This window comes from Alosa pseudoharengus, unplaced genomic scaffold (genome assembly GCF_046254945.1).
Source record: "Alosa pseudoharengus isolate Yale_2024_CS ecotype anadromous, Long Island Sound unplaced genomic scaffold, YU_APseudo_1.1 YU_APseudo_1.1_scf_5, whole genome shotgun sequence".
NCBI classification, from domain to species: domain Eukaryota; kingdom Metazoa; phylum Chordata; class Actinopteri; order Clupeiformes; family Clupeidae; genus Alosa; species Alosa pseudoharengus.
Window position 1 is genome coordinate 34,134,737 of NW_027468837.1, and position 11,142 is coordinate 34,145,878.

The window sequence follows — 11,142 nt, forward strand, 5'->3', positions numbered from 1 at the left end:
GATGACAAAAAAAGTTTATGTATTTTTGTGGTTCATGGCATCCATTGTACCTACTCATGTATGGATAGAAATAAAGGGGAGAGGTTTGTTTGCGTACAGTGTTGACGTGTCGTCGATATTCGGGGTGATTAAAGTTTAATTAGCGTCTCTTTAATCTTGGCAATGACAGCTTGGCTCTCGCTCCTCTCTCATTGCCTCAAAATGTAGAAATATTCTCCGCCTTTTTGGAGAAGGAAAAAATAAATAAAAATGAACCTAAAATAGTTCAAAGGAAAAGCGTCTTTGTAGTCTTTGTGTTTATTGTTATGGCCTTGCCTTTGCACCACAAATGTAAATAATTTTCAACACTTGCATAAGTAGCTTTTCGGGAACCCTAGACGTTGGCAAGAAAAAGAGAAGCTTTGGTCATGTTTAGTGAATGTATTCACAGTTAATTCTGGAGAGAGAAACTTCTAGACACATCAGAGCTCAGGCAACTGCTAAATTTCTGTTCATTATTTCATTACTTCAAATAGAAGATAAGGATAAAGATTTTCTTCCTTTTTTCCTCCGCATTGGAGATCCCACTATTGAAATCTGCGATCCACACAGGGGTTCAGACACTAGGATACATTCATTTAAGCTGGATTTGGATATGTGCATGATTAAACAGATATATGAAACCATTCTCTGCATGACTGTTGTGTTGTCACGACTTCCTACTTATTGTATGCACACTACAGTAAACTGTATGTGTGTGTGTGTTTGTATATGTGTGCATGGGTGTACATTTGCCTGTGTGCGTGTGTGCATATAGTTGTGTGTGTGTGTGTGTGTGTGTGTGTGTGTGTGTGTGTGTGTGTGTGTGTGTGTGTGAACAGAAACACATGGTGGCTACATCAGTTAGACCTTCGTTTTTACTGCCTGCTGTAATCCTCTGCAGTGCAATGCACACACACACACACACCACAAGTGATGCACTGAAAATAAGCCTCTGAAAATACACATATCTTTTATTCCAAGGAAGAGAAAACCAGAACTAGCCTTTACATAAAGGACCATAATATGCAATGCTGTGCCTAGCATATGGTTACATCAATGACACGCCACATGGGCCTGATGATCTGCTATCAGTAGTGTTCCTGGGTGTTATTTTAACAGCATGAAGCTTTTGAGAACCATTTGGAGTTGCACTGATGAATCTGTTTAATGGGCTCCTGGGAAGGTGCTTGACAGGACAGGAGACGCTTGCCTTTTTTCATGTACAGTACGTGAGTAGCTGTGGATAAAAGCATTGGCACATTAATTAAATGTGCTCCTCTTGAGGCGCGCTGAAAGAACCTGTGCTTTTCCTTTTTGACGGATATTCATTTCAAGCAGTCACTCCTTTAAGCTCATCAGTGGTGGCAAAGTCCGCCCATCAATGGTGCACCTGTCTGCTTTGCAGCGAGCGATGACGTGGTGGCGCACTTGAACAGAACCGACACAAAGAGGAGGTGGCACAGAGGAGTGCCAGGTGTTGACGGGGGCACACACATGTCGACCGTGCCACGTCGTGCCACGCCTGCCAGCTTTGTTAACATGCCGATCCCACCTCACACAGCTGATTAGGCGCAGACTGTAGTCAGGCCTCTGGAGCTTGGCCTCGGCTGACCGCTGGATGACAACGCTACGATGCACAGGTCCGCTGGAGGACAACGCTACAATGCACAGGTCCACTGGATGACAATGCTACGATGCACAGGTCTGGCTCTCGGGAGACTGTTTTCATGGGACAACCCTTCAGAGAGACATCAACCTGCTGAACTGTGTGAATATGAGGTGTCACAGAATGCAGGGCTAAAAGAATAGAGAGGAGAAAATTAGCCCCTTACAGGAAAAGTCTGTACAAATGATATATGTGCATTGTATACATATAACAGTGTGTTAACACACATAATTATACTTCCTGACATACTGTAACATAGACTCTGTAAGACCTACAGTATTTCATTTGACTATTTATGCATTCAGCTGACACTCTTATCCACAACGACTTACCAATTAAAGTGCCACTGGGGAAATTCCAGGTTGAGTGCCTTGCACTTTGCTTTGGCACAGTGATGACACCCAGGGATTCAAACCACGACTCTGGCTTCAGCTTGGAAACCTAGTACCCTAGTCAGTACACCATCGTTTGCCCCTTTAAGAGCACACGTCGAAGAACCTTATGCAATGTTTATGTGAGATCTTTACCACAGACTAGCACATGGCATGTTTGATTCTCATTCCTGCACCTTGTGCGCTGTCCATGGTATCTGTATGTGTTGAGGGGAAAGGGGGCAGTGTCAGACTGAGCCCTGGGCGTGTTTTTGGCTTGCAGCTCCATGTCGCTCCTGTATGATATGTTTGCTCTCAGAGGCTGATTGTGCTGTGCTGGGAGCCCCTACTGCTGAGCTGACCTGGCACCTCCTCCCACACACTCGTCTATCAGTGTTCAGCTGAGGGTCTACATCATAACCCTCTTTGTCAATTTCCACTCTTTCTCTGTCTCTTCCATTCTCTCTTCCACTCATCTCTTTCTTTTCTCTCCTCTGTTCTTTGTCTGTTTTCAGTGCAGAAACTCACAGAGAAAGAGAGAGAGAGAGAAGAAGAAGAGAGAGGTCTATGTGTATATCATAAACCATTGCCAATTTTCTCTCCCTTTTTTCATCTTTATTTTTCCATTTTATACCTCCTTTTTCTGCTTGCCTTCATAGAACCCTAAAGAGAGAGAGAGAGAAAGAGAGAGAGAGACTCTGCCTGCTTTTTTGCTCTTCAGACAGACTGTTTTTTGCAGGACAAAATAAATAATAAAACATAACAACTTTATGCAATTCTGGATGCGTCAGACAAGGTTATGCTTCACTTGCTTCGTTGTCAATGAGGAAAGCGCCTAAAAAAGGCACTTGAAGCAAATTGGCTGGTGGGTCAGAACACACACACAGTGCCATTTGGAGCCATTTGCACAGTACAGGGCGGCACAGCAAAAACAGAACGAGCCAAAGGACCTCCGCTGAGAGGAAACCATTTCCCCAACATGACTTGCATCATTAGTGAGCAAGATGCATTCGTTTAGAAAGGGGGAGATGAAGAGAAAAGGTATAAAGAGAGAAAGAGAAATGGAGAGAGAGAGCATGGGGAGGTGGTGAAACCAAGTGAAAGAGAGGCAACCTGAGAGAAAGAGAGAGTCTGAGAGAAAGAGAGAGTGATAGCAGAGGCAATCTGAGAGAAAGAGAGTGATTGCAGAGGCAATCTGAGAGAAAAAGAGAGTGATTGCAGAGGCAATCTGAGAGAAAGAGAGAGTGATAGCAGAGGCAATCTGAGAGAAAGAGAGAGTGATTGCAGAGGCAATCTGAGAGAAAGAGAGAGTGATAGCAGAGGCAATCTGAGAGAAAGAGAGAGTGATAGCAGAGGCAATCTGAGAGAAAGAGAGAGTGATAGCAGAGGCAATCTGAGAGAAAGAGAGAGTGATAGCAGAAGCAACCTGAGAGAAAGAGAGAGTGATAGCAGAAGCAACCTGAGAAAAAGAGAGAGTGATAGCAGAAGCAACCTGAGAAAAAGAGAGAGTGATTGCAGAGGCAATCTGAGAGAAAGAGAGAGTGATAGCAGAGGCAATCTGAGAGAAAGAGAGAGTGATTGCAGAGGCAATCTGAGAGAAAGAGAGAGTGATAGCAGAGGCAATCTGAGAGAAAGAGAGAGTGATAGCAGAGGCAATCTGAGAGAAAGAGAGAGTGATAGCAGAAGCAACCTGAGAGAAAGAGAGAGTGATAGCAGAGGCAATCTGAGAGAAAGAGAGAGTGATTGCAGAGGCAATCTGAGAGAAAGAGAGAGTGATAGCAGAGGCAATCTGAGAGAAAGAGAGAGTGATAGCAGAGGCAATCTGAGAGAAAGAGAGAGTGATAGCAGAAGCAACCTGAGAGAAAGAGAGAGTGATAGCAGAGGCAATCTGAGAGAAAGAGAGAGTGATAGCAGAAGCAACCTGAGAAAAAGAGAGAGTGATAGCAGAGGCAATCTGAGAGAAAGAGAGAGTGATTGCAGAGGCAATCTGTGAGAAAAAGAGGGTGAGAGAATCGGAAAAAAAAGAGAATGAGAGAAATAGCAGAAGAGAGAAACAGAAGCACAAAGTGGCGCTGAAGAGGGAGAGAGACAATGGTGTGGAGGATGAATAGAATAAAAATAATTAATAAACTAGCATACAATTTCTGTCAGTGAGATATGAAATAATACAAGCCCAATTGTTTCATCCTCTCTAGTTAATTATCAGTAGCAAATGAAGGGAGCCCGATTAAAGCACTCCTTCTGTGATGCTCATTGCCTATTAAAATTCAGCCTGAAATTCTCTTTTCTGTGTTTGAGTATTGTTACGGCCAGCTCGTGAACAGACCGCAACATAAAGGGAGACAACAACAGTTTCAAATTTAACCATTTATTAATGATAGCAACATTAACAAACTAAAGTGTCTAGGGAGATGAATGTTGAAGAGTGCGTGTATGCGTGAATGTAAATAGCAGTAGTCTATCAGCATGTAAGATGAGTAAGTGAAAGGCAAAAGGGGGGAAATAGAAATAAAGAGGAGAGAAAGAATAACGTGCTAGTGTAAAGGACTATCGAAGTGCCTGCAAGAAAGGAGGGAAAAAGTGCCTACTGAGAGAGAGACAGAGAACCCCTTTTATAGCCCCACTCAATACAGGTGCATCTAATAATGTAATTCAGGGTTTCTCAAACTTTTTCAGACGAAGGACCACTTAACCAATAAAAAAGAAATGCACGGACCACCTAGCTAAAAAAAAAAAAAAGATTAGACCTACTATTATAGCCTACACAATAGGCCTACTCACTGAACCACCTTGCTTATTGTCTTTGCACTATTGTGTCAGAGGATTCATATGATTTAAACTGGCTTATCTTACATAGACAGTGTTGCAGAACTGTTTGGATTGACATATAAATTGGTTCAATATTGCAAACAACTCATCTATATTATATTTTACCACGTCTGCTCGCGGACCACTTGGGTCAGCTTGGGGACCGGACCACACTTTGAGAAACACTGATGTAATTCACCCTTCGCTAAGCCACACCCGAAAACCGCCACAGGCCAATCATGGCTTAGCAACCCGTCACTAGGCACGGGAGGTCTGACAAGCTTTTCGAGTTTTGCCATGTTAAAGGTGCGATTTGTAGGATTGTTACCGAACGTTCTGTAGGCCAAAATCAAAACACTGGTGAACGTTCTCAAGACTACCAGACGCGAGCCTCTTCTGGGTTGCCAGATGTAATGAAGACTTGGCTAACGTTAGTTGACCTGCATCTGCTTTAACGTTTCTCCAACCACGACCCAGCTACACATTACGGAAACAGTGAAAACAAAAAATACCTCTCTAACCAACGTAACATCTTTAGCTGAAGTTAGCTATGCAGATGAAGTTTAGCCTAGGCTACCTGTTGTGGAGAAATATGGCCAGCTCTGCGTCAGACTTGATATTCTTCATTTGAGGAAGACGTCACCATCTCAGGAAGCTCCTCCGATGTCCACTTAATTTGTTTCTTGTTTTAATTTTGGAAATGTTCCTGCCTCTCGTAGGCGTTCATGACTACAACTGACAGCTGTTGACAGTTGGCCTTTGCTAATTTGGCAACCCAAATAGGAGGACGCGCTAGCCCATTATTAATACGCTATTCTAGAATTAATCGTTCAAAACATAAACGAAAATTCCAAGAGATTCCGCCCCGTAACTCATTTTTTTCATGGGTTTTACGGGGTTTTACGGGTTAGAGTAATGTTGTCAAATAAGCCATTACTTCAATTCATTGTGTTTCCTTACTCTCTGACAACATATGGTGATCATTTTTGGAATGGTTACAGTTTATTTTCCATTATTTCCTACATAGACTGAAGGCCTGTGGGTCACGAAGGGCACTTATTTGGATGTGTGGTGCCCTAACCCACGTAAAGACACAGTGAAATAACATGTTACACTATAGAAACATGATATAATTGGGAACACATATTGTTCTAACTATAAAATGGCATATTGCATGATATTTCCATAACCGCGAGATACACGCTTCACGATAACGGCAAGAAGTTGTTAACAGACGTTCACCAAGACGTATAGCCCATCAGCAATCTATTTAAAATAACACCTATTTGAAGTACCATTCATGATATGTTGTCAAATATTGAAGTTGTGGGAAGTACATAGCTTAAATGGCATGTTTTTTTCGTCCCCCATGCCTGTTCCATTCATTCTGGCCAGGAGAGTCGAATGAAACAAAACGCACATCCGACTTCTGCTTAAATAACTCATGAACGGTTTTGTTCAGAGATGAAATTCCAACTGTATTTGACAGAGGACAGATGTAGGTTGCTATGGACAAAATATTATCTTTCAGTGTGATACGATGTCTTTGTAAATTACGTTTCATTGAAAAGTCCCAGTTCTCCCCTTATGTAATAGACGTCAGGGTCTAGTCAGGGTCTTGGACATAGAAAAATAAAGAAAGAATAAAGCGTTATACTAGGAAACCAACACGTATCTGAAATGTAATCAAACGTAAATAACACACAAATTAGTGACCTATGGTTCCAGAGTAGCCTACACCCCTGAGTGGTTTGTCCTGGTGATTTTCCGTTTTTCGTTAGCGGCGTGCGCTATCAAAAGCTTCCATTTACTGCACCCTGTGGTGAGGTAGGGCTGTCAACAATATCGCAAAAGCTACCGGTACAATTTTCACAAAACTTCTTGGAAAGATGTAGCACAGGCTAAGGAAATCCCATACATGTTTGGACCCGATCAGACTGAAAGGGAACATTTTCCATATTGTAGCCTATTCTCGCAATGATAGCGAAAGTGAAACGTTTTATTTTAAATGATGAATTTGTGCAAGCCTGTGTCATTTCTTTCACGTCTTTCAACATAAATAATGCATTCATATGCTAGTAGTAATGCCAGAAATTACCGTGTATAGGCCTCACTAACCCAAAACGTTAAGGGAACGTTCGGGAACGTTAGTGTATGGTTCCCTAAAGGTTAGTTCGAATCAAACCAAAAACTAACGGTTAGGGAACGTTCCCTAAGGGTTCTAACGTTCCCTAAACGTTAAGGGAACCAACCAACTAAAACGTTCTCCTGTGGTTGCACAGTACCTTCACACAACGTTCCCGTTTGGTTGTCTTTGGTTGTTTTTTGGTTGTTCTGAGTGCGGTTTTGAAATGTTTATTTAAACAAGCTCCATTTCAGTTTTTGAAGTAACATACAAAATTATTGGTCTTATAAAATCTAAGTAAGGTATTATCATATCAAGATATTATTTATTTAAGGCTAATATCAATTTTACTAAATAAAAAATATATACTTTTGTGCTTTTTTTACCGTATTAGGTGAATGAACTTTAAACAAGAATCTATCAATAGAACACTTTTCACAACTAAGAAAATTCACTTCTTTCATTTCACAATTCACTTCAGTTCAATCAGACAGGCTCTCCCTTACACGTAGGCCTACCCCCACGCCAGTAGGGGGAAGACAGCGCCTCTGCTTTAGGTGATCGATTGAAGTCTTGACCTGACTTCCGTAAACGGGCTCTGTTTGAATTCTGTGATTCTTGAACACCGCTGGAAGAAGTCTTGGAATGGATTACACTCGTCTTGAAGTCGATCTCACGAAAGTAAGTGAAATATGTTACAGTTACATGATGTAGGCCTAGTGTCTGGTAGACACCTGCATAGTATTCAAGGAAAGGTGGGGAGGAGCAGGAATACATGCAGAAGTAAGCAAGAAGAAGATGTGGTGTCCAGAATGAGGCTAGGACATACAGGATTAAACAGAACATTGTTTACCATGAAAAAGCATGTTGATGGAATGTGTGAATATTGCAATAGTCAAGAGACCATAGAGCATGTAATTATGTTTTGTCCTGAGTACCATCAAGCCAGACAAAGGTTTATCTCACAACTTGGTGAAATCCAGATGACATTAAATTTGAATGACATACTGCAAAGAGAATCAGGTGAAATTTGTTTTTCTTTTTTTGTTTTCTTTTTTGAAGGTAACTGGGTTATTGAAAAGAATTTAGGAAAGTGTAGGATGACCATTTGATCCACACTCCAGTCCAGATGGTGGCGGTAATGCACCAAAAAGCTGGTTGCCAACCGCCATATAAAAAAGAAGAAGAAGAAGAAGATGTAGGCCTAGTGGTTGTAATGGAAGGGTTTGAGGTTTAACCTTAAGTCCTTTCACTTGTAGGGCTTTGTTATATTCCGATTATGCCAAGTTTGTAATTTACCAAAGCACATTGATCGTTCGTCTTTGCTGCTGTTCTCAACGTGTTATGTTTTGTGTCATCGTGTTAACATGCTCGCGTTGATGTTACAAATAATAGCACTAGGCTACCGTTTCTTTTAATTAGTTTTAGTGTACAGTCAGTCCTTTTAGTCAAGTCACTCGGCAGCAGTGGTGTAGTCTAGTAGGCTAGTGGATATAGCCTACTGTATGTAGCTGGATCTAGGCTAGTGTGATGTAGGCTAGTAGTTAGCTGTAGTGGGTAGGCTATACTATGATCAACCCCAAATGTATCCTAGTCTATTTTAAGTGGGTATACTGAGATGGTGATGCTTTTTAAGTGGGTATAACCTACTGAACAGTCCTGCATATGTAGGCTACACTAGAGCCATAGAGGTGGCTATAGATAATGTATACACTGTCGGCGGCCATCTTGTAACACAGTTGATCGGATAGACGATTCAAGTGAATATACCTCTGAATTTTGCCTTCAAAAAGCTGAGATCCGGTAGCCTATCTTGCAATTTTTGCTATGGGAAAATAACATGGGGAGAGAATTATTGCACTCTCCCGGGGACGAAGAAGTCTGAAATGCAGACATTTTGCTCAACACACTTTTGCCCTCTGCCTTCGAGTGGTAGGCTAACTGTGATCTTCGGTAGGCCTACGTTAAGACAGCAACTTAGATTTTTGCTACCCCAGACCTAACTTGCAATGTAACTTGTCATAGGTAGTCAGGTTAAATTAACACCCTGATCTCCTTATAGGCAAAGATGGCAGTTTTGGTTCCTTTTTGTAGGCGAACTTCAGAGGTCTGAAGCATACAGAAAGGGGCGGAATGTGTGTAGTAGGCTATACACAGCTGCCATACTGGCTTTACAAACTAAGCCCATGCATTTCTATGGATGCTCTGTGTCCCCATTAGAAATTCTCTGGGCTACAATACAAAAATCAAGTCAAAAGCTGGGCCAAATATCCAGTCAAGAAAATCTGGTTGTGTACAGGTGACTGATTGCTGCAATACTATCAATAATAGTTTTCTCTGTATGGAAATACTGCTTTGTTCTACTACTGGCTCACAAAAACTTTGTTCTCAACGTAGATTCATACACCAAAGCTATGGAAAAATGTCAGCGGCTGATGGACACTTCTAGCATTGAGGCGGAAGAAGATGCGAGCGTCCACAAAAGGCAGTGCAGGGTCACGTGATGGTAGGACCTCTTAAATACAGACTACATTATTTACACAATTCAAATATTCTTTTTGCAATCAGTGCAGATTGTTTGGTCTTTTATTTCAGATTAATCCGTTCCGCAAGCAAGAAAGCATTCCAGGATGGTGCGTGTGCCTGGAAGCCCTGTCTGTAAGTTAACATTTATACATGTATTTAAGAAACCAGTTGAGTCATATTTCCTACCATGGAACTACTGACATTCATGTTTATTAACCTGGTGCATATCATGTTACTGTTCAGATGTATTTGTGTCTTCCTGCCTTTTTTTAGGTCAGCAGATGTCACTGCCTCCACCACCTGCATGTGAGTTTTTCTTTTTAGTGATTGTTTAATGTAATGTAATAAATAGGTTTATTTTTTGCAAATGTCATGTGCAAGAAACCTACCATAAATTAACTGACCAATATTCATATTTACTTTCTTTTTAGATGAGTCAACACCACACAGGCAACCAGCTCATTGCCAAGAGCTGGATGGGTCTATTATAACTCCTGCCACTTCATCTTGGGACCCAGTTGAAGGTACAGTGTCTTTGAATTTTCCATTTCCAAGTAAATACAATTTCATGACAAGGAACTTGAGAGTAACTAACTTTTTTTTTGTTGTAAACAGCACAAGTGACTCATCACACAGAGGGAGGTGGCTTGGCCATGGAGACGGAAATAAGAGGTAAGAAGACTCACTTAATTTGTTCACATATGCAAGTATATAATGTATTTAACAACTAAAACTAACACCATCCATTTTTCCATAGCAATAAGGACCACCATTACCGCATGGCACAGCGAATGGACGCATTTGATGAGAAGATGGATGAGCTGCTCATGCTCTTAAGGAGCTCCCAGTCACCTCCCTCTGCTCCAGTCGATGACATATTGCTGTCGTCCTGCTCGACAGTCACTGAGCTGCAGGAGAGGAGGAACAAAATGCCCTCCCTCCAGGACTTGTACTCTGGGACCTAAGCGGGCAGAGACCATCACCAAAGACTCCACATATCCTGCCAGGGTTCCTACGCAGTATGGAAAACCTGGAAAAGTATGGAATTTGATTTTAGTAATTTCCAGGTCTGGATAAGTAGGGAAAAAAGAAACAAGGGTATGGAGAAATATTTGTGTTTCCAGACTATTGCATTTGCAATACTAATCACTTCACTCAGGTCATAATGAACCATTCCTACTGTTGTGTAGCTTAACTGTCAGTCCCCATCGTCAAGATACAACTATGATACAACTAAGATACAACTAAAAATGACCCAGCTAAATGGACAAATATTAAGTGTCATTTTTTAGTTCACTTCAGTTGTCCATACCTTTGTTTTCACCGAGTTATCCCAAACCAGATGTGGCCGCTATGTCGAGAATATGGTCAGAAAAATCTAGCCAGAAGTTTGGAAATTTGAGTATGGAAAAAGTATGGAATTTTGAAATGGAAAATGTGTAGGAACCCTGTCCTGCACACACACTCTTTAACTTCCTCCCCTCTGGCAGGCGCTACAGATCCCTGCACACAAAAACAACCAAACACAAGAACAACTCTTTTCCCACTGCCGTCACTCTCCTGAACTGCAGATAAGTGGGGTCATCCCCACTTTGACCATTCACCTGCACATTACATACTTTATC

At 41.6% G+C, this 11,142-nt stretch overlaps 1 long non-coding RNA gene across 1 annotated transcript; it reads left to right on the forward strand.

Moving 5' to 3' along the window:
- Positions 1 to 9,380: 9,380 nt before the first annotated feature.
- On the forward strand, positions 9,381 to 9,834 carry LOC143103652 (uncharacterized). The gene is made up of 3 exons (XR_012982935.1): positions 9,381 to 9,497; positions 9,587 to 9,649; positions 9,791 to 9,834. It is a non-coding gene; the product is annotated as an uncharacterized LOC143103652 (long non-coding RNA).
- The last annotated feature ends 1,308 nt before the right edge of the window (positions 9,835 to 11,142 follow it).